Source organism: Lissotriton vulgaris, chromosome 2_1, assembly GCF_964263255.1.
Source record: "Lissotriton vulgaris chromosome 2_1, aLisVul1.2, whole genome shotgun sequence".
Lineage (NCBI taxonomy): Eukaryota > Metazoa > Chordata > Amphibia > Caudata > Salamandridae > Lissotriton > Lissotriton vulgaris.
In genome coordinates this window covers 847,793,504-847,818,239 of record NC_141687.1, presented here as the reverse complement: position 1 = coordinate 847,818,239, position 24,736 = coordinate 847,793,504, and positions in this window count along the sequence as shown.

The following is a 24,736-nucleotide window of genomic DNA, read 5'->3' as shown; positions in this document are numbered from 1 at the left end:
GCCGCCATTTTGAGAGTCCTGTGGCAGCCGCCTATCGCTGCATCGCAAGAGCGGGAGCAACTCAACTACATGGTGAGCGAGACGCTGTAGTCGCAAGAGCGGGCGGTAAACAGCTGAATGGTGGAAGAGGCACAGTGTAGCAAAAGCGGGCGGAATGGCAACTAAAACGGTAAAGGGGCACCCCACTATAGCGTGTCTTCAGGTCAAACGGATTGTGGGACAAGGTCCAGAATGGAAGAGTCATCAAAAGGCAAAAAGTTCCGCCGGACCCCGGGAGCCGGCCGCCTATGTCGGGGGCGATCTCAGGCCACACCAGGGCAACACGACTTGGGGAGGGGGCAGGAGCCAAGCGCCCCCTCCCAGTCCGCGCCATCTCACCGCCCCTCGGGGGCCTCCGTCAAGCGGTTTAGGGAGGCACCGCATCACATTGTTTTCCAATGCAGTCAGGTCCACAAACGGCCCTCACTTACTTTGAGAATAGTGAAGCTGCAGCAGGTGCAAATAAGCTTCAGACAGTGTTACAAGCGCTGCTCAGAACTCTGAACTATGGCACCCAACATCCAGGACTTATGCCATTTGAGCATGGCAGTGACATCGAAGCAACTCAGGGACCAAAACCATGAACGTACACTCACGTATGAAAATCTTACTTGGGGAGGGGGCAGGAGCCAAGCGCCCCCTCCCAGTCCGCGCCACTACACCGTATGTTGAAAATCTGAAGCCATCGTTCTACAAACTCTCAACCAGTCTTGGATGGAAAAATCTTGAAGAATGTACAAACTGAAAACCAGTTTTTGTCTGCATAGCATCAGCAGCAACGCTTGCTATCAGAGTGCATGAGTTTCATGCTCGATCGATTGAGCTAGCCGGATCGGGCAACAAAAAGTATAAAATAGTTATGTAAATAGTTATTTAATAAAACGTTTTACCCTGTTACTTTGCTGGTGTGTTGTATATATTTATAATATTTGCATAGGGTTTGTCGTTATTTTGGGTGGGGTGGGGTGGGCGGCAGAGTCGAGCTGTCTTGCAGCCATCATGGTGTGGAGCCAAGTTCATCTCACTAGTTTCGTATTTCTCATGAGGGGTTGTTCTTAATGTTTCTATTTTAGCGAGGTCAAAAACAGATCCCATTTGTGGCCTACTGATTTTGCTCGATTCCTTTTGTTTTTTTAAACGATTTTTCACTATCTGCAAAGACTAAACAGAGTATTGCGACTCTGTGCTTGTTTGTAAATACAGAATGAACCAAAGAGAACCAATTCAAAAATATTAAATGCTTGGATAACAATCAATCAAATGGAGAGATAAGCAGGCACGAAGGATTACAACGGGGGCAAAGGCCTGCTTAAACTACCCTTCACTATCTGCAAAGAGAGAGTACTGCTAAGAAAAAAGAGGGGGGGGGGGCAGCGTTCAAAGCACATCAGCGTGCATAAACACGAAAATGTTTTTACCTATCATGTACTTGACATTTGACAGCATTTGATATTTGGTATTAAAAAACCATTGAAATTCACTGAAAAAACCATAGGTTTTAGGCCATATATAGTTAGGGATTAGCATTTACAAAACCTTAATTTACTCGCACAAAACCATAGAAATTCGCATATATAGTTAGATGCAATAACTATATATCGCGCTCCCGCAATCCACTGCTGATGATGTCACATATTACATCATTCATGACATGGTCAGTGACATCACTGATGACATCACTGATGACATCTCAAATGACATCACTGATGACATCACTGATGACATCTCAAATGATATCACTGATGACATCATTGATGACATCTCATTTGACATTACTGATCACATCACTGATGATATCATTTATGTGATAATACAATGAACATCTTAAGACTCTAATATAACCTTAGATACAATCAGTGTAAACAGACACTCACAGACTGTCACTTATCCATGGAGTTACTCACACACCTAGTCAGTCATGCAAAGAATCAATCACACCGCCATTTTCTCAACTATACAGTTATACACACCTTACTTATTCAAACATATACTAACACATATTTGCTCTCTTATACAATCCCTGATACATGTTCACAATGATCCATACAGCCACTCACACATTCACTGGCTCTTATGCACAGTTATTTATGTATGTCAACTCTCACATGTACTGTGTTTTACATATGTACTTACTTTGACATGTAGCACTGAGAAATCCATTCAATCACCAATACACTTATGCAGACAGTCAACCACCTATACAGCTGTTTCCACATGCACTTTTGAACCCATACATCTAGTGAATCAACTACTCACACATCTATGCACAGAGTCATACACCTCCCAGCCACCCACACACACACTCAGTCTCCCATTCAAATACTTGGGCAAACAATCAATAACCCTTATAGTTACTCATATAGCTACTGATTAACACATGCAGCAGTTTACAGAACAACAGACATAATGATGCACAAATTAAGACAGTTTAGTCACTTACCCATGCACTCAGTGAGACACATTTAATCACTCACTCATACAGTCAGTCATGCACCTACTAAATCCTTCATCCAGACACTGATACATCCACTCATTCTTCAATATGTAAGACATATTTTAACACACAGTCAATGGATGATGTCATCAGTGATGTCATCAGTGATGTCACTGACCATGTCATGAATGATGTAATATGTGACATCATCAGCAGTGGATTGCGGGAGCGCGATATATAGTTATTGCATCTAACTATATATGCGAATTTCTATGGTTTTGTGCGAGTAAATTAAGGTTTTGTAAATGCTAATCCCTAACTATATATGGCCTAAAACCTATGGTTTTTTCCAGTGAGAATATATATATATATATATATATATATATATATATATATATATATATATATATATATATATATATATATATATATATATATATATATACATATAAATATATAGCTACATACCTTGCATTGTTAAAAAGGCATGCATAGTAAAGGTATATGAGTGGTAAAGATGTGTGTGGTAAAGGGTGCGTGGTAAAGGCATGTGTTGTAATGTCATATAACTGGAGAAATAATATGAACAAGAAGGCCTAGATCAACCAACCTGGGGTGCGGGGATGGAGGTGCTAGCCAAGGTTGCTTGTTCCATGTTTTATTCTGCTGAGTGTTTTCTTCTGTTAGGGGTGTGAACAATGTGGAGGTGTACAAACTGAAAATGTTGTTTATATCATCCCAGGACTGCTGTCTGGAGCTAACAGCATCTTCCAAGATGGACATGTGGTGAATGTATTTGCAGATCAAGAGACTGCACCTACTTCCCGACAGCACAATTACTTCTGGGACATGACGTTTGTTGTTTAACATTGTACATATGGGCACAACATCCCCAGCAGCCAATATGCTGATGGTTTGAAAGCAGGACAGACTGAAGATGTGATACATGCTATGGGGTCACTTAGCGGCTATTGGAGAGGGCCTCTGCAGACACACAATGACACATGCAGTTTGGGTTTGGCCTTTTGCTACAGACAGAGGGCTCCCATGTGAGGCCCACACACTTCAGGCAGCCTGTAAATGGACTAGTTATAGTCCTCACCAGAGAAAGCCATGGGGGCAAGAGTTATTCCCCACACTAATGGAGGGCCAGACATGTTTTACGAGACTGCTGGGCCCCGCCGGAGACGTCAAACTCGGGAGCAACAGTCCTCACTCGCTGCCCTTAATAAAGCCATATTTATGGGCTGCCAGAGCCGTCCGAACAAATTTCACTTTAGCACCTGGAAATGGCCGCAAAAAAAATGATTTTTCCTTTCATTGGGCCATAAAACTCTCGATGCTCCTTGCATTCACGTGCAGCTCGTCAAGGAGAGCCTTGTTGAGGTTCGACGTGATCCAGTCACCAATGAGAACACCAAATAATGGGCACAATGGCATGTTGTTTTTCACTGTGCAATCTTTCAGCAAAACCCATTATGTTACTTGTTTACTGCTTTTGCGATAAAGGATGGAGCAAAGGAGGTTTGCCTCGAAAGATGACATCTTTAACAGGCGAAAAGTGGCACACAATATTTGTCTCCATTGCTTCTAGCATAAAGAAACGGCCTCCAAATGTATTTGTTTTTTGTATTCAGTGCACCGCAAAACTTAAGATAAGGTCCACTGCTTCATTGGAAAATAATAATAATAATAATAATAATAATAATAAAAATAATAAAAATAATAATAATAATATCAATATGTGCAGGTTCCCAAACGTTTTCTGACCGAACTTCCGCACCCGCTGTCTGCACCTACAATGCCTAAAGCAGAATCGATTTAACAAAAACAAGAGGCCATACAATATCCCTAGGAACCTGGGGCTAAGTGTGCAGTACGAAAGACAAAGGTTCCATGGAGTTGTTTATCACCAACCTTATTATTTGGGGAATAAGATAGCCAATCGAATTGTATATATTAACAGGTCAAAATGGAAGGCAATTGCTCATAGGTATCAAACACACACCAAACATAAAGCAGAGAATCTAAAGTATTTCATTCAAATGACAAATTTAATTTCTAAAAAGTTGAAAATCATCTGAAAAAGTGCTAAGTTGATGGACAAAGTGACGGCGCAGTGCTCAAGTGACTTGAATGTGCGGAAAGTGAACAATTGTGGCACATGAAGAAAGTATGCGGCGAGGCAATCACAATTTTAAAAATTCAACAGCTAGGAATAAACCAAAGAAAGGCCTCATGAATCTCCCTTATATAGTAGTATAAAGACAGTCCAAACTATTGATAATTCTATTACCGGTATAATGCCTTATGTTTGTGAGCTGCAGATGGGGACTCTAACTGCATTGCTGACGTCAAGCAAAGACTGTGGAGCAAAATACGCATCTGTAACTCCACTGTGTTTTGTCTTGGTCCAGGCTTGGGCCATGGAACAACCCCGGCCGGCTTTAGTGCTGGTGGGGCCCGGTGCAACAATTATTTTTGGCGCCCCTATACACCATGACCACCTCTTCGGATTCTCTCACTACCACCAGGCAAAAGTGCCCCTCATCATTCCAGTCATAAGTTATTACCAAACACAGCTCCCCCCCCCCCCCCCCCTGATGTCAGGTCCCCCCTCCAAAAGTCAGTGCCCAATTCAGCCGTACCGGTCGCACTGCCCTAAAGCCAGCCCGGGACTAACCATTGATACTGTTTCATGTTGTAAGACCAAAAAAGAAATGGCAAAAAATAGGGCGGTCCAAACTATTCAATTGTTGACTTTTCGAGCACCACCATTGTAAGATCAAGGGGTCATCATCAGGACAATGCAATTGAGCGGTAGCAACCTTAACAACAGAAAGTAAAATATTTTTAAATTGACTGAAAAATTGTACTCCAGTTCAAGCAGTGGTTAAGAAAGCGCGTAACAGATCTGCTTACCAGAAGGAATTGAAGTTCAGAAATAAAAGTGTTCTCACAAAGTCAAAAAGCGAGCCTGTCAATAACTGGCTTGCAAGTTAATATATTTATTCTAGATATGTAATTACATAGAGACTGTGAGTGACTCATAATGCTGTACAATCATGGGAGCATGCCAATAAAGGGAGACGGTCACCTAATGAAGATGTAAAGGGCAACAATCATGTTGTGGTCGTAATTGGATATACTGGTGTTAAGACCCTAAATTGGCTAAGTGATGGATACCAGTATTCACAATTTAAATGTAGTTTAAAACAAGCATTTACTATGTAATAAATCTCACATTTGTGAAAGCAGAGTTCTTGGTGTTGAAAATCACAGTGTTTTTTACTTTTGTTTTTTTGTTTGCAGTGGAGTGACGATATTTGCATGGTGCTATTGCCATTCGTTTGACCTTGCGGCGCTGGAGAACCAGAAAATGGGAAATAGGTTATGAGGGGGAGAAGCAAGAGTAACATGCTGGTTGGGGAAAAAAAGTAACAAAATACTGGAAATGGGAAACACTCATAGGGAATGCAAGATTAAGTACAGCATGTGAAATGTAAGAAGGAACAACATAGTTACCTTCACGCTTTTACACTTCTTATTTCAGAAATCATTGTGTGTTTTTGCCTGGAAAGTTAAGAGCATGACTACAGGGGTGGAAGAGACATGTTTCAATGTCCATTGCTTATATCCTTACAAACTTACAAAATGTAAGCAGTATGGTTCAAAAAGACCACATCCCTGAATACAGAGCCGCTGTATACATTTTATAAACTAAAATAAGGAAAACTGCTGATAAGGATCATATTAAATGTTTTTCAGTTTATGCATCAACCAGGTATTGCAGTATCTCCAGGAATGGTGCACTTTCCTACCTATGGTAAACAATGCTGTTCAAAGCAAGAGGAGAAAACGAAAGCAGCGCCTCACTGGCAAAATCTGTAAAGTGGTGCTAATGTGTATTGTTGTGAATAAAACCAATCAGGCCACTTTGAGACCACTTTGTCTTGCTTTATTTAGTGTTTATTGTTTAATTTTTGTATTTTGAACCCTTCTTTTTTCTCTTCGCCTGAGGTTGCACTTTAGAAAAAATGTCTGAAAAAGATGGCATTTGCGGCCGTATTGTTTTTGGAATCCATTTCGCAAGGGAACAAATAAGTAAAGGAGAGTAGAGGAGAAAGGGTAAGAGCCATTTGTTGAAGTCATGGTTTTCAGCAGGTGAGGTGGAGCGAGACAGAGACAGAAAGAGGGAATAAGAGGAAGAAAGAGGGGAAGGGGCAGCGGTGAAAGCCTCTGAGGCATGCTTTGTAGTTTGCTGCTCATTTACTCCTCTCACACTCTCTTTGTGTAGCTTCCTTTTGGCATAGCATGCCTTGGGGCTAATACGGATGCATTTGACGTAAAAAACATTTCAAACTGTAACCATCTTTCTATATAGAACTATCTCAGTTCTTTGAGTGGAAGGGATGTAAAATCAGTGTATGGCAAAATCTGCAAAACAACTTTGTCTCGGACGCTTTAGTCGGTTTGTCTAAAAATGTTTCAGTGCAAATCCCAAATAGTTTTTATATATTCATCATTTCAAGCTTTATTTTTGAAGGAAGACAAAGATAGGGGAAAGGTCATTACAAAATAAAGGCCAAAGGCATCATCTGCTTTGGAGCATTTTAATGAACTTGTAAACAAAAGCTGAAATATTTGGGCTCCACGTGTTTAAAAATGATTGCACTGCTCAAATATTGTAATCGGTGCAACGATTTAGACTTGGCACAAAACTGTAACATAAAATGCCATTTCAGCTATACCTATGCAAACAACAGTAAGTAAATGTAGGCCACCCAAAGTTTACCAGCGTCCGCACTTCTTGGTGAACATTGGTGAAGTCAAGGGACAGGCAAAGCTCACTGTAAGCAGCAGATTCTAGGCAGCCCCTCCAATTTGGAATGTTTACAAAAACGAAACTAGACTGAAGGAAACTGTTTGCAGATCCTGTAGCCTTCAGAGACAACCTGCAACATTACAGTCTCCATTTTCAATCGAGAGCTTTGAACACAAAATAAATGAGGGCTCATAGGATGATCTTTCGAGCTGCCTGGCTCTCAATAAGGTGAAAAACAAGTTTGCTTTTCAAGCTAGCGATGTGGTGTAGCTTACAGAGCTGCTGACCTTATGCCTGGGGAACCGGGTTTGAGTCTCGGCTTCGGCTCTACAAAAAAACATGCCAAACTCCTAACAAATAAATTGGAAGAGTGGTGATTCTGAAACAAATGGTGCTGGAGCAATTCAAAGAAAACAAGTCGGCCAAGAAGTAAACAGAACACAGGAGGGGGATGTGTATGTACAGGCACCCTTAGAACATGTCTGATGAGCAGAATTGTAAAATGCTAAGGGGTAGATTTATGATAACTGGCGCATCCCCAGGGATGTGCCAGTTATCTTGCGCCGCTGCTCCGCCACCCATGGTGCGCCGCATTTACAATGCGGCGCACCATGGGGCAAAAACGTCACAGATGCGTCACGCATCTGTGCCATAAAAGTGGCGCATTGCTGGAGTTGCGTCGCAAGCGCGACGCAGCTCCAGCAAGGTTCGGGGGTGTCCCATCTTTACAATGCTGCGTCAAGACCTACGCCTGCTTCAAGCAGGCGCAGGGTTTTGACGCAGCATTGGCCTGAAAGTGACTGAGTGAAATCTTATAGATTTCACTCAGCCACTTTTGCGAGGGCACCTGCCCCGGAACGCCCACCCTGCGCCGGAACGCCCACAAGTGGCGCGGGGCTTTGCAACGTCACGCATCTGCCTAGATGCGTCACGTTGTAAATGGGTCGTAGGGATGCGTCACGTTTACGCCGCAGTTGCGTGACGCAAACGTGGCGCATTCCCAACATAAATCTGCCCCTTAGTCTGTTAGGAGGAAGCAAAAAATCGACCAAAACAAGAAGCAGCTGCCATTGCTGTAGGTGGCATCCAATGAGTGCTGCGTACATTCCTTAAGTAAACAGTTCTTCCAAGCTGCTGATAAAAACTACTGAGTAAAGACACATGCAAGAAAGGCTGTCCTTATGAGACGTAACAACAGGAGAAAGGGAGGTACCAAGGATGGAGTTCTAAGCCTACTGGTGACTCAAAAGCCATCATTTACAAAGGACAGGAAAAGGGGCCAATTGTAAAGAAGTGCAGAACATGGGCAGTAATTAATGCCCATATAGTGAATACAGAATGTCTCGAAGAGACAGCGATTGTTATTGTTATTGTTATTTGGTATTTATATAGCGCTAAATCACCGTCAGGTCTCTAAGCGCACAGGAAGGAGTGGGCGTGACTGCTAGACAACAAACGGGATCGAGCGTGAAGTAGAATTAGACCCTGTTTAGGGCCTCCATGAGCGATAGTTCTGCCTAGGCGAGACCTAAACAGAGTGAACTGAACAGCACAGTGGGCTCAAACATTCTGAGGGGGAAACCAGTCCGCACAATCGTCACTATCATGGGAGCAACACGCCGAGGCGGAGCACACATATAATGGAATGGAATGGAATGGAAATAGATTTATAGAGCGCGATTGCTGCCCGGGGGCGTCCAAGCGCTGGGAGGTAAGAATTGAAGGGACCGGTGAAGTGACACATTATAGCTCGGAGACTTTGGTGAATAGTAAGGTCTTCAGGTTTTTACGGAATGACAGCAGGTCCGGGTTGGAACGGAGTGAGAGGGGGAGGGTGTTCCAAAGTTTGGCGGTGTTCACCGAGAACATCCTACCACCGGCTCTGGCTTTCTTTACTCGGGGGACCACTGCCAGAAAGGCCTCAGACGAGCGGGGACAATGGGCGGGTACAATGGGCGGGGCAAAACTGGCTCCTAGTGTGAGCAGGTCAAGCACAACCAAAATCAAAAATGTAAAAGCCTAAGTGGATTACTAAATTAAAAAAACATATGGTAATTGTCTTTTGAATAAACACCCTACCTTAACGCAAAAAACTGTAAGATAAACCAAGCTTAGCGATATAAAAAATACCACAGAAAAATGAAATTGTGTATTTTTAGGAAATAAGAGAAAGGAATAAAAAATTAGGAAAACCCTGCACATAGGAAAAATATTAAGGACATTTTGTCAAAACGTCTTATACTGGTAAAATATATGTAGCGTGGGAGATAAAGAATCATAAAATATTGCATGTAATAAGAAAAATCTAAAATCTAATGCGCAAGAACAATTTAGGATACTTTTGTCGGGATAAAGGATGTGACCGTCTTTGAGCACATGCACACTATTCTACATGGTAGTTATGATCAGTCTATCTGAACTGCTTCCCTCAGACCCAAGAGGTAATGAAAATATGAAAAGTCTGGCACTAGATGTGAGCTCCATGTTACCGTCTGTCTGCATACATTTCACTTATGTGACTGTGAAGACCTGTAACTCTGTGAGCTCTCCAAGACATTTGTACTGTTAATGCATGTAATTACCTTCACTGAATGTGTTTAGCCTTTTCTAAGATCTACTCAAACCTGTCACTTTGTTAAGTCAGGAGAAGATAGTGATCACATAAAACTAGAGTATCCTACTTTCCCTTGACTTAACTTTGCCATTTTTATGTAGAAAACACTTCTTGTGTCAACTTGATTTAAAGCATAGAGGTGGGCGAGTCAACAAATAGGGAGAGCCAAGCCAGAGCAGATCCAAGGGTCTTGCTCACATCTTAGAGCCCGTGCACAAGCTGAGTCCTTAAAATCTTTGCTATGTAAATCATACAAAAAATTCATATAAAATAGGATAAATTCTCTTCAAAATGCAAAAAAAGTGAATTTCTTTAACACGTGGAAGCTTTGGCATTAATAGGGCACGCACATCATAGCGCTGCACTGAGAAGTACTTATTGAAAGTGATTTATCTGTACAACTGGAAGTCTAAGCTCACATTCTTGAAAGTGCTTTCATGAATGATAATAATGAAAAAAGAGTTTTGGTGAAATAAAATATTTGCCTAAGATCACACAATTTAAGCTGAAAAGCCTCAATATATCCATGTTTTCGGATTCAGCTTTGGCTCAATCAGCAAATAAATGGGTATCTATTTGTCTTTCCTTATCGTAAGGCCTTGTTTTAGGTCTAAGTACATGTGTTTTTTAAATATAGCACCAAGTTGATCCAAAGATATTGGAGCACTTTACAAGAGCACCAGATACATTACACAACATCATATGGTTTGTTTGAAGGCACAGGGAGATTATGTGATTTGCCCAGAATCTCACAAAGTTGAGCCAACGCCAGGACTAGAACCTGATTCACAAGTTTCAAAGTCTGACCGTAACACCGAATCTGGGCAGAGGGAAGGAGGCAGATAGAAGCCACAAGAAAGCTCAGCTTGTTATAGGCTTGCGGTTCCAACAGCTCCCCGAGCTGTGCCAGAGCCGGGCTCGAGCCTGGTTCGAACTTTCAGTTTGTCGCCCACCTCTAATAAATGTAATACACACATTTAAGGTAAGACCTTGACCTTGGTCACAGGCCTGCACTCTCCCAAACAGCTCCTGCTCTACGTCGCCGCCGCTGAGCCCCCTGCCTTGGGTGTTCGAGGCTGCTGCCTCTGGGTACTGCTCATTTGGGTGATAGCGTTCTGGTGTCATTGTAATTGTTGGTAATTATACTCATCCGTACTGTTACTTTTTCCTGGTGTCATTTTTGGTAATTATATTCCTCCATACTATCTTTAGCCCCCTTGCGCCATCCCCATCTCCCGCTTCCCACCACTGCAGTCCCGGCCCCGCCTTCTACCCGTGCCTGTTTCCCGCCTCCCAGCTGAGCATCCCTCCACTTCCCTATTTATTGCAGACCACTGGGGGGGAGCGCTCGTAAGACCTGGACCTCGGTCACAGGCCTGCACTCTCCCCGACAGCTCCTGCTCTACGTCGGCTCCACAGTCGTGGGTGTTTGAGGCTGCTGCCTGAGTACTGCTCATTTGGCCAATAGCGTTCTCTGCCTGCATTACATCTGTTCTTTTTTTCTGGTGTCACTGTAATTGTTGGTAATTATTCTCCTCCGTTCTGTTTCTTTTTCCTGTTGTCATTTTTGGTAATTATATTCATCCATACTGTCTTTAGCACCCTCGACCCGTCCCCATCTCCTGCTTCCTGCCACTGCTATCCCGGCCCCTCCCCTCTACCCATGCCCGTTTCCCACCTCCCAACTGAGCATCCCTCCCCTCCCCTATTTATTGCAGACCGCTGCATGGTCGCGCCGCTGAGCGCGCCTAAGGCAAGCCCACCTGCACCGGCCCGCGACACGAACGTGACCAGCGCCTGAAACCCTGGCTCTCCCAGGTCCCACTGGTACGATCCTACCATCCTCAAGGCACTCAATCCCGGAAGACACACCAACTGCTTGAGATTCTCGCCGAACACTACCCATGGAGAGTTCTTGTGCAGAGCCTGCCGCAAATCCTTCACCATCAAAAATACCCCCACTATCGCCGAAGGCCCACCTGACTGACGCACGCACCACCGACACCCTGACGTGCATCCTCCTCAACGCGCTCTCCCTCCACCAACACGCCGTAGAGATCTGGGACCTGATCGACACTATCTCGCTAGACATCGCCTTCTTCACTGAAACCTGGACCAACGCCACCTCGGCCCTGATATTGTCACTGCCATCCCCGACAGCTACAAGATCTAGAGAAAGGACCGCCCCCACCGCCCGGGAGGAGGACACGCCATCGCACACAAGACCCCCCTCCGCCTCTCCATATCCAGCACAAGTGACAACACCTCAACTTCCAGATACAGACCAGCCTCAAGACCACGCTACGGGGCACCCTCATCTACAAACTGGCAGGACCTCTCACCCAGTCCACAACCATCTTAGCCGGGCTCGCAGCACCCCACGCAATCACCTCCACATAATACGTTCTTCTTTGGGACCTGAACTTCAACCTAGAGAACCGCAACAACTCTGACACAACCACCCTCCTCGACAACCTCGACAACCTCGGACTGAAGCAGCAGGTCACCATGCCCACGCACAGAGCTGGACACACCCTTGACCCTATCTTCGCAGGAGGAACAAACATTTGGTTCAGCAACACCACCCAGCCTCTCTGGACTGACCACAACTGTGTCCATTTCACCTTCAACACCACCACCGCACCCAAGCCCGCCCCGCGACCACCTCAAAGAAATTGGTGCAAGGTCACAAAGGAACTCCTCATCACCACCCTCCCGACACCACGCCAAACAACGCCCGTTAAATGCTGCCTGGCTAGCCACTGAACTACAGGAAGCTAGACGCTCTTTCAGATGCCTGGGGAAAACCTGGAGAAACCAGAAAATGACAGAAGCACGGAACAACCACAGGAGCGCCCTGAAGGAATACAACCAGCGCATAAGGGACACCAAACAAACCTTTATAAGAGACAAAATCCAGACCAATGCCAAGGAACTGGTCAACGTCATACAGCAGTACACAAAACCCGCCAAAGAAGCAACGGACGTCACACCTTCTCAGCAACTCTGAGACAAGCTCAGCTCATATTTCCACATGAAGATCAAGGCCCTCTATGACAATTTCAGCCCCATGCTTTTCAACATCTACATGGTCCCCCTCGCCACCATCATCAGAAAGCACGGGCTCAGCATTGTATCCTACGCCGATGACACCCAGCTCATCCTCTCACTCACAAAGAATCCCGAAGACACCAGACTCTGTATCCAGGAAGGAATGAAGATGGAGGCAGCCTGGAGGAAAGACAGCTGCTTGAAGCTCAACTCAGAGAAGACCTTCAAGTGGATCCCCCCTGACTGTAGAAAGACCATCACCCAGCCACTCATAACCAGCAGACTGGACTACAGCAACACCCTATATGCCAGAATCAACAGAACTCTACTGCACAGATGTCAGACGCAAGACCATCCAGAACGCCGCTGCCAGACTCGTCCTCGGAAATCTGTATCACAAACACATAACCCAACACCTACGAGACCTCCACTGGCTCCCTCCCCGTGAACATCTGACGCTCCCCAACCCTGCACACCTTCAGGAAGACCTGGCTCTTCGACTGATCTGGAGCTGCCCCTAAACCCCCTCCCCCCCCCCATTGACTTGAGACCCGCGTGGGTGAGTAGCGCACCATATAAAACCCTCATTGATTGATTGATTATTTAACAGAGTGTACTGGTGTAGCGTCTCAAAAATCTAAACATAAAGCATTAACGGTTGATGCTAAATGGGAAAGAGAGAGACACCCATCCCTTGGATGAATTGCATAATGTGAAACCAGAACACTACAGGTGAATCTCAGCTTCTCCACTTGGTCAAACTGTGTGATCCTTGGTAATTACTTGATTTGAGTGTGTCTCGTTCTCCTTCCATGTCACATTAAAATGCAACAGTTCATGATGCACGCTCAACATAAACCTCTACTGTGCGTGCATGCTTTGATAGACTAGAATGCTGCTCCATCTAAAATAACAACCTAGGTCAAATATATGGTACGCATGATAAATGACATGCTAATAGGTTCAATAATAGCATCATTATCAGGATGGTAGATGGGGCATGAATCTTTGTAAGTTTAGTTCACTTTAGAAACTATCACTTCTATTAAATGTTGTTTAGGGTAGTAAAGCTTCAACAATTTAAAGATTTTTTTTAAATGTTAAAAGCTGTTTAACTTTTTTTACATGACATCAATTGGATAATTTACATACTAAATATGTTGATGGCTCTCTGATATGCTCTTACAGATATCTCACACCATTTGGCTTGGCTCTCCCTTTTTTTGTGGGCCTTCACCTCTCCAGCTATCAGTATAGGGTTATCATTTTCTAGCTATCAGTAAATGTTTGTCAATTATGGTTGAAAAATGACTGCCCTTTATTGATATCCCAAACCTAAATCATGAATAAAATAGAAATTATTCACATTTAATCTGTATTTGGAGGTTACACAGACATGTAGGCCTTAGCACAGCGAAACAAGCCCATTATCAGAGGCTATACAAGTTCTGTTGGTTGACAGGCAGGCCATCTTTACATCAAGGAGCCCACCTACTCAATTATTCCAGGTCCCGCTATATTCTAATAAGCTCTTCTGTTCCCAGTCATAGAAATACCAAGCAGTGTCAAATCAAAGAGATCTTACCTCTATGATGGGATTGGCAATTTTTCTAGATGTGCCAATTCTTGTTTGTGAAGCATGGGTTTAAATAAAGTAAAATATTTGTTTTACACATACTGGAGGAAATACATACACTCACCATTGACTTCAATGTTTTCAGTTTTTATAAATGGCATAGTTTATTTTTGAAGAATGCTCATGCATTTTCAAGACCAGAATTTAAAAGCCTTTTGCACCTGATCCAGCTTAAAAATATAACAGAGGGCTATTTGCAGCTAACTAAAATAAAATAACAGCTGTCTTGAATAAGGAAGTGTCAGAATGCAAGGGAAACTTCTTGTCAAGGCCCAATTTACTTTTCACACTACTAGAAAATGAAACAAATGCAGAGGTCAACTGGTGCAGCACTTCTAGGTGTAGATTTATGAGCCTCTAGGAGAAGAGACATCTCCAGCTGAGATGAGTGGAGCAGCTCAGCACCCCACCCACCATAAATGCTGCCTTTGTGTATGGAGGGCTGGACTTTCCTTCAACACATGGTATTCAGGAGATAAAACAAAGTCAGCATGATAAAATCTACTCTTCAGTCAAACCCTGGAAAGAGTATACCTGTTGCTGTGCTTTTACAGCGAAGCTGTGAGATAATGGGATATTTGGATTGCACTGGGTGGGTATATGAGGGGGTGAGTAGCAGAAGAGTGAGATGGAGTCATGAGATGGAGTAATAAAAGACAAAGAAGAAAATAGTTCCCTGAATCTGAGGTGGGGATGGATATAAGTAACCCACCCAAAAGGATGGTAAAGAAGCTAGGCTCCAGGGTAAGAAGAAACACAAGAAGCAGAAGGAAAACAGCTGAATATTCAGCAAGAAAATAAGATTGACGAGAAAGCGAACCAGTTTTAAGCAATAGTCTGGGCCGAAGCCCACTGTATGTATTGGTACTGACGAAAATAGGTCTTCGATCACAGATATCTAGAAGCTATATGCAGGTGTTTCTCAAGAGGCGTTTAACTACACATTGAGACTCTAAAGTCCAAAACAGTGGGAGAGGATGTAGGGTAACATCCAGAGCTGCCGACTTTGGAACTGCGGAACTAGGTCCAACATCCTGTGATTCTGGGAAAATCAATTAATCTTCCCGCTAATGCCTAAAAAAACAAAAAAGTGAACGTTTTCTTAACAAAAAAGTGAACGTTTTCATGTGTAATCTAACTGGTGTTCATGTAAAGTCCTCCAATACCTTCATGTCTTATTCACGCTATGTCAGTGTACTCACAGTTTTACCCGGGGGCTGATTGCGGCCCGCCTGACCTTCACATGCAGCCCCTTGGTCAACAGCAGCACTGGGATGTGGTTTGCTTGACTCAGCTCTACCATTGAGAAAAATGATAAATACATTTTACAGCATTTAATTATAGATTATCTGAAGAAATGGGAATGAAGAAAAGAAGGTGTCTTGCACCACTGAACTTTAGGAACACCTTAAATGTTAAAGACATCTTGCGACAAATGTGTAAAAATATGTTAAAGTCTCTTCAAAATTCAAAAACTGTGTTTCATTGTCATGCAGATGCATTTCAGCTTAGGTCACTAAGGTCTCACCTTAGTTTATCAGATTATGTCAGTGCATTGAGAAGCATTTTTTTAAAGCAATAAGTTTCAAAAAGGATTTTAGATCTATTCATGACTCTGCATAGTTCCTCGACAAAAGATTCAAACTGGTCAATACAGAGCCCGCCCCTTCCGTGGAAGGTCACTCTGTACCCATATTCCCCAGCTGCGTGAGTAGCGTCACCTGCTTTGAATACGTCCCCGGCCCGCCTCACGTATGAGTGGCCCACGACCCACACCACTCTCACTCCAGTCGGTGATCTCTGACCGCTGGTCCCCTGGTGCCGGGTCAACTGCAAATTCCGCCCCGCATAACATGCTTGCGAAACTGTAAATCAAACAGAAGACAAGAAGCGTGAGTGCATGGAACTTGACTTCATAACATGTGCAACCGCAAATTCCTTTTAAAACAATTCGAGGACCATCGTCCTAACAGTTTCACCTCTTCGGCACTCTGACCCCTGGCTGTAGCCTCAGTAGCCGCCCCTATCCTAAAGGAGTGGGTCCCAAAATCGCACGGGTCCAAGCCCGCCGCTGCGATTGCCAATGCTAGCACCCTCTGAAACTGAAACCTCGTCAGTGGGGTGGCATCAATGTGTCTCAGCAGACTCCCACTCCATGTATCCGCCCTCAGCGCCAAATATTCCTCAACGCACTTTACCGGGCACATGGGGGACCCTCGCATGCGCTGGACCACCACACTGTCTCCCATAGCTTTCTGGTCAGTCTTGGACTTAGCTATCGTCACTACCACTGAATCACCCCTAAACAGGATGTGATCCCGACACAGACCTCCCCCCACATCTTTCTTATTCTTTGCGACCAGTTCGCTCACCCGCATAGCCCCATGGAACGCTAATGCGAAAGCGGCCCGGAACAGAACTGCTTCGAAATGGGAGGAACATGTCGTGGGTAGTACCGACATAAGCAGGGACAACCTTTCTAACCCAATCGGGCGCCTCTCGTCTACTCTACGACCTTCAAGGCGTTGCCATCCCCGAAGGGCTTTCTTTACCAAAAAGGAAGATGTCGGGTCCTTGATGCCATGCACCTGCGCCATGAATGAAACGGCCGCCCGGTGCCTATTGGCCGTTGCTACTGATCGGCCTTCCCTGTGTAATGCTACCAGAAACTTTAGGAAGGTATCCTCCTGACCCCATTTCCGATCCCCTGCCGGACCCAAAAATGCACAATAGGAACGAAGCGCTCCTTCGTACGCCTTCCTCGTCCTGGGGGCTAAGCTTGCTGCCACGAGGTCTTGTAATCCGGGGCACCGAGTAGCCAGAGTACTTCGGGGAATGGTGCAGCCGCTAGGTCCGCAGTAGGTAGATAACCCCTGAACGCCTGCATATGTGAACGAGAGAGTGCATCAGCGGCATGATTCAGTACACCCGGCACATGTTTCGCCCTGAACTGTACGTTCAGTCTCATGCAAAGTAGTACAATTTCCTTCAACAATCTCAATATCCATTTGCAGTGTGCTGCCTGATTATTTATACATTCAACAACAGTCATATTGTCGGACCAAAATACCACAGAGCGATCTCTGAACTCGTCCGGCCATGCCATCAGAGCCACAAAAATAGGGAATAGCTCGAGGAACCCAATGTTACTTGTGAGACCGCTGATGTGCCACCATGTCGGCCATGTTTGCGCCGACCATCGGTTACCAAAAATGGCGCCAAATCCCACGCTCCCTGCCGAGTCAGTCCACAAACCTAGCTCGTCCGAAGACGCTGGTGGCTTGTTCCATACCACTCGACCGTTGAAGTCCGCCAGAAATGCCAGCCAGATGCGCATGTCCTGGCGAACCTCTGCAGACAGTCTCGTGCGGTGGTGTCCTTCCTTGAGACCAACCATCGCTTGTGCAATAGAGCGTGAAAAGGGGCGGGCCATTGGTATCACCCTAAGAGCAAAGTTAAGCTGACCCACTGCTTGTTGTAACTGATGCAGGGTCACTTTCTCCTTACTAAGGCACAGTTCCAGGGAAGCCCTGAATTTCACTACTTTCCCTACTGGTAAACGGAAACATCCCTCCACAGAATCGAGCTCGATTCCAAGAAACTCCAGTGAAGTAGATGGTCCCACCGTCTTACCCGGTGCCAATGGCACTCCGAATTCCTTCATGAGAATGCAAAATTCCTGTAGCGCCTGCGCACATTTTGTGTCGCCGGCTGCCCCCAAGAACAGAAAATCATCTAAGTAATGCATAACATGGCTATGCCCAGTGGCCTCGATGAATGCCCATTCCAAAAAGGAACTGAATTTCTCAAAATAAGCACAAGAGATGGAGCAACCCATTGGCATACATCTGTCCATGTAGTAACGTCCTTGGAACACAAAGCCCTACAGACGCTGATCCTGTGGGTGTACCGGGAGCAACCGAAACGCTGACTCGATATCTGACTTTGCCATCAGCGCTCCGGGCCCCAGGCGATTCAACATGGTGACGGCATCGTCGAAGGATGCATACCGCACCGAACAAACTCCCGGGTCAATCGCATCGTTCACCGAGAGACCCTTCGGAGCTGACAAGTTGTGGATCAGCCTAAATTCCCCAGGGTCTTTTTTGGGGACCACTCCTAACGGGGAACAGATGAAATCTGTTACTGGCGGGTGCCGGTATGGGCCCGCAACCCGGCCCAGGGTAACCTCTTTTGCAATCTTCCTCTCCACCACCGCTGAATTATGCAGAGTCGATAGTTGGTTTCTACAAAGTGGTTCCCCACGAAAATCCCCCACCGGGATGTGGAAACCATATAAGAATCCATCTCTCAACCCCCCAGCGGAGACATGATCAGGGTATTTGTTTAGCCAGGGGATCATTGCCATGACATCAGCAGGGGTAGGTAACGGTACACAGTGGTCCACCTCAGTCTTGTTTGGACCCTCCTCTACCTCCCGACCCGCCATTCTTGGACCTGCATGAACTCTCCGGGTGCGAGGAATTCCCACAACCCGCACACGCATGTCTGAACTTACATGTCCCTTGTGGTCTGGTGCAGTTGCCCCTGTTAAAGCTCCAACAGACCCCTCTCTTTCCCCCATTCCCACCAGTCTTTGCTTGGTGGTCGCCACCGGCGCCCGCCCGAAAGGGCACCGCGGGCTGTTGGCGGGAAAACCCCGACCCATTCCCGCCTGGCGAGGACTTCTTCGTCGCGCCCGGCAGGAGCTGCTTCTGCCAAGAAATCGAGTCGAGACAATCCCACGTCAGAGATGAATCGTACTCTTTGGCCTTACGGAATTTCATATCGTAACCCATCCATTCATTCCCCTCATACGTTTCATAGAAATCCATTATTCGTGCCTGATAGCAAGACAATTCAGGCAAAACCTCGGGCTTACGTTCCCCAATAAATTCAGTAAACATCGCAAAGGTCTTGGCCCAATTTGTGATTGTTTCATCCACCCTGAATCCCGCCATCTTGGCTCGCCAGACACTCGGGTGCCACAAATCTTTCTGCGTCTTAGCATACTCCATCTCGCGATGGTCAGTCAGCAGAGAAAACATATTTACATATTTGTCAGCCCATATCAATTCTTTCGTGGCCAACGGGATATGTTGAACCACTCTCTCCCGTCTTGAGGGCAAAGAGCCCTCCCCCGCCATTGGCAATGCCTGCTTACCCGGCTCGGTTGTAGTTCCCGCTGTTTTTCCGACGCTAGCTGCCGATCCTTCCGGGGTCACCTTTGGAGGAATAAGAGGGAGATTCGCCTTTGCGGCCTCTCGCAACTGCCGCAACTGCTTCATTAGTAACCTGGCCTCTTCGGCCGTGTCCCCAGGTGCCGTAGCCCCCCCTGTTTTTCTGCCGAGCCATGCGGCCAACTGGGCAGCCAATTCAGGAGGCATGTCCTCCTCGTTGGCGGGCGTGATCACAACCGGAATCGGCTGACCCGCGTCCGGGATTGGTACCGGGGCCTCAACTGGAATGGCAGGGCTCGCCGGGGGTACCTCAGGGATCGGAACCACCCCCCCCTGCCGCCCTATTCCTGACCCATTTCCCCCTACCCTCGGGGGCAACTCCCGGCATTGCCGGGCCTATTACCTTCTTTGGTTTACCCGGATTGTTCATCGCAGCCATCTGCTTCTTCATGCTCGCCATATCTCTTACCAGCATGCGAAGCATCTGGTCAGTCTCGGACTTCTTTCCTGCCTTCTTGCCAGGTATGTTATCGAATATTCGATCCAAGATGAACAACACGGTCATGGATCCTTAGCCTCGAAGTCGCTGAAAGAGAAACACAAGAATTACAAGTTCTCAAAATTGCTCCTTGTTCCGTCGAGAGCTCACGTGCAACGAGTGTGTGCAGCTTCCAAGCACAGGAACAAGAGGACGCTTCTTCGGATTCCCGCTCTCTTTATCCTTCTTCGGGAGGGCGTGTACCCTCCGCCGGTACGCCTACTGGGCGTGGCCATCGGTGTAGGTGTCTAGGACAACCCCTCTTGGGCGGAAAAAGGGGGCACGCCCCGGCTACGCCGCTTCGGGCATACCAGCCGAGGCACGCCCCCCGCCCAAAATGGTTTCCCAGGAGGATCCGGGCCCCCAACCATACGTTCGGGGGGACCGAGTGGTCGCCCCTTTCCACAAAACTGGGCATGGGAAGGGCAAGTAAAAGAGGCTGCTCTGCAGGCATGATCTGCAGCAGAGCATGTCTAATGCATGATCTGCAAACAGCCCTAGTCAGAATGAGTAAACGGGTAAATGCATCTCTTGTCCTTTTCAGCAGTAAATTAATTATTTTATAGAAATTCCAAGTAGTCTTTATGCATTTTAGAGAGTGTAAAGGAACAAAACACAGGCCTTTGACTCTGCACTGCACCTGCACAACTGTTCAAGATACTGGTCAAGGCCTTTGTCATTGGGTCCACCTGAGTCTCTGAGTTTGGATCTCTTTTCTGAGTTTGAGACATATCCCTAAATTAGAGCTGTGCAAAATCATGTAGTGTGAAGTTAGGAACGTTTTGAAGTACAGGAGGAAATGTGGAGCTCTACGCAAGGCCCCCCCCCCACATGAGCCATGAGTCATTGTGCACCTTTTTCCTACTTTGTGTATGCATGGCAGAAAAAACCATGAATGCCCACTTGCAGTCCCACTTCTTATGAATGGACTTCCAGTAGACAGTGAACAGAAACTGCTTCAGTGGCTAATTCTTGCAGCCCGACACGCCGCCTTGCTGGAGTAGGACATCTGACTGATTCATCAAAGTCAGGGAACTTTACCTGTCCTGCCTGTCCAGTCAAAGGGTGACGTTTCCTTTCCTCACTCAAAATTAGTCAGAACTGCGCACAGCCGAACCCTAAACTTTTGGTCTTTTACCCGAATTTTAAAGACTTTGGAGCCATACACTAAAACACTTGGGAGTACTGGAAGTAGTACTGCAAGATTACTCTCTTACGTACCATGGCATTGCTTTCTGAATCAGCTTCAAATCGTCCAACTCACTATCAGTAAAAGTGCAAAGAGGCATGGTATTTTCTATTTGTACAAACTATATATGAATATTCCCATTTTAGATGTTTCAGGGCCAATTTCAAAGGTATGCAAGATTGTCTGTAAAAGATTACTACAGGTGTACTACTCTGCATACTACAACATGCCATTTGTTTTAGGCCCAAATTTCTGTGATACCTTTCTCAGCTTAATACAGACCCCCTGCATCTTCACTCAGAGTCTGTCATTCAGATATTGACGGAAGATATAGAGTGACACCATGATTAGATAAGTGTATTACTGAAACCTGTAATGATGTTAGTACCAACAATTTAACATTAAAAGGTGAATGTCATGCAGAAACAGTGATTCTATATTTTGTTCCACATTTAAATGTGCGAAGTTAGAATTAACTTTTTGCTTTAACTAACAAGCATGAATTTCCTGTGCTAAACAGAGGTATTACCACATTAGTAATGGGGTAATATCATTTCACTCTTAGGCGCTGGCCAAGAATTGGGCCATAGAGATGTTGGATAGTGCTCAGTCATTAATCCCATTGCTAGTTCCAGTTCCTGCTTCAAAACATATTGAGGTCTAGAAATTTGGCCCAAGACCTGCATAAAATTTCTTTCCATAAATAGTACTGCAACTTTTCTTAAGCAGCAAAAAGTTCACAAAGTTGCCTCTTGGAATTCCGCAGAGACGCAAAGAATTTCATTACAAGATGGGAGAATATCATTTTGCATTCCTCTTTTAATCCCACTCCAATGCAGCACTTTAAAGAACATATTACATTATAAAACATTGACAGTCTAGAATAGAACCATTCTTCACACATAAATAGCTGTTCACAAAATCATCTCCCTCTTCTAAATGCTGCTCCTAAATCAGATAATTAGCACTTTCATTTACCTTTCACTTTATATCCTTAATGGATATACTTCCTGTTCTTAAAGGTTTCCAATATATGGAAACGTATTAGATTGTCATTTGTCACGATGTTGATTGGGCTTGTCTCTTTGTAAAGTTGCCTTTGTTGCCTTAATGTTTATGCCGTGCTTGTGGGACACTTTATTTCCCAATGTGCAATGTTTTCTTCTACCCCCGTAACACTTTACTGTTTCTTCCCAAGACGATATGTTCCCTAATTTCCCCAGTGTAACATTTTTGTCTTAAGCTTTGCATAATTGTGAGTCATAATTGCAACTGCGGTCGGGCCTCCTCGATCGCGCCCAAGCCTCACTCGCTAGCTGATACAAGGCTCCACATTTTGACCATGCACCAGACTAGAACATAAGTGCTGAAGACTGGCGCCCAGGAATCAGCTTCTCTGACTTGTAGAGCAGAGCTACGCATATTTAAGGAATGCATTGGGCAATGGCATGATGCTGACCCAACGCGAGAATTGGGAGTCCTCTTGCTTTGGGCTTGGCCCATTGTTATTTATAGAGAATCAGGGGCGTAACTAGGTCTTAAATTCGGTGGGGGGGGGGGCTAACATGGTAAATGAAGGGGCGTGGCTAATGTTAATCAATGAGGCGGGGCTAAAATGGCAGATAATCAGGATCGATTAATGCTCAGGTCAAGCGGAGAAAACATGCAACCCTAAAATTACCCCCTCGCACCCCAAAACCCATTACCACCCTGAACCCTGAAATCATCCCCCTAGAACCCCAAACCCCATACCCACTCTGATCCCTAAAATTACACCCTTACCCCCCAAAACCCATACCCACCCTGAACCCTTAAATTACCTCTGGCACCCCAAAACCCATACCCGCACTGATCCCTAAAATACACCCTTGCCCCCTCAAATCCATTACCACACTGAACCCCAAAATGACCCCCCTAGCACCCCACAACCCATACCCACCCTGAACCCTAAAATGACCCCCTGGCAACCCAAAACCCATTACCACTCTGAACCCTAAAATCAAACCCTGGAGCCCCAAAACTCATACCCGCGCTGATCCTTAAAATTACACCCTTGCCCCCCAAAACCCATACCCACCCTAAACCTTAAAATTACCCCTGGCACCCCAAAACCCATACCCATGCTGAACATTAAATTCTCTCCTGGCACCCCAAAACCCATACCCACCCTGAACCCTAAAATTGCCCCCCAGACACCCGAAAACCCACACCCACCCTGAAACCTAAAATGTCCCCTCCTCACACCCTAAAACCCATACCCGCACTGAACCCTAAAATGAACCCCATGGCACCCCAAAACCCATTACCACCCTAAACCCTAAAATTACCCCCTGGCACCGCAAAACCCCTACCCAGCCTGAACCCTAAAATTGGCCCCCTGACATCCGAAAACCCACACCCACCCTGAACCCTAAAATTCCCCCCTCACATCCTAAAACCCATACCCACCCTTATCTTATCTTATCTTATCTTATCTTATCTTATCTTAAGTGACATTTATAAAGCGCACTGACACCATAAGTTTCCTGGCATCTATCCCCACCCTGAACCCTACAATTAACTCCATAGCACCCCAAAACCCTTAACCACCCTAAACCCTAAAATTACCCCTGGCACACCAACACCCATACCAACGCTGAACCCTAAAATTACCCCCTGGCACCCCAAAACCCATACCCACCCTGAACCCTAAAATTACCCCTGGTTCCCCAAAACCCAAACCCACCCTGAAGCGTAAAATTACCCCTGGCACCCCAAAACCCACACCCACCCTGAACCCCTAAATTACCCTCCTGGCCCCCAAAACCTATACCCGTCCTGAACCCTAAAATGACCCCCTGGCACACCAAAACCCATTACTACCCTGAACCCTAAAATTACCCCTGGCACCCTAAAACCCATACCCACTCAGAACCCTAAAATTACCCCCGGGCACCCCAATCCGTAACCCACCCTGAACCCTAAAATTACTCCCTGGCACCCTAAAACCCACACCCACCCTGAACCCTAAAGTTACCCACTAGCACCCCAAAAAATGAACACTACAAACTTACACTACATTTGCATATTCGGAGGGAACTCTCCTCTTTGACGTTTCCATGTAAGTAAAAAACAACATTCACTTAGAGTAACCTAGTTATGCATGCAGTAGATAATGCTTTGCTGAAGAATGCATTAAAGTTACTGAAACTTACATAAAAAACGGCTGCCTGCTCTTCTGATACTATTCA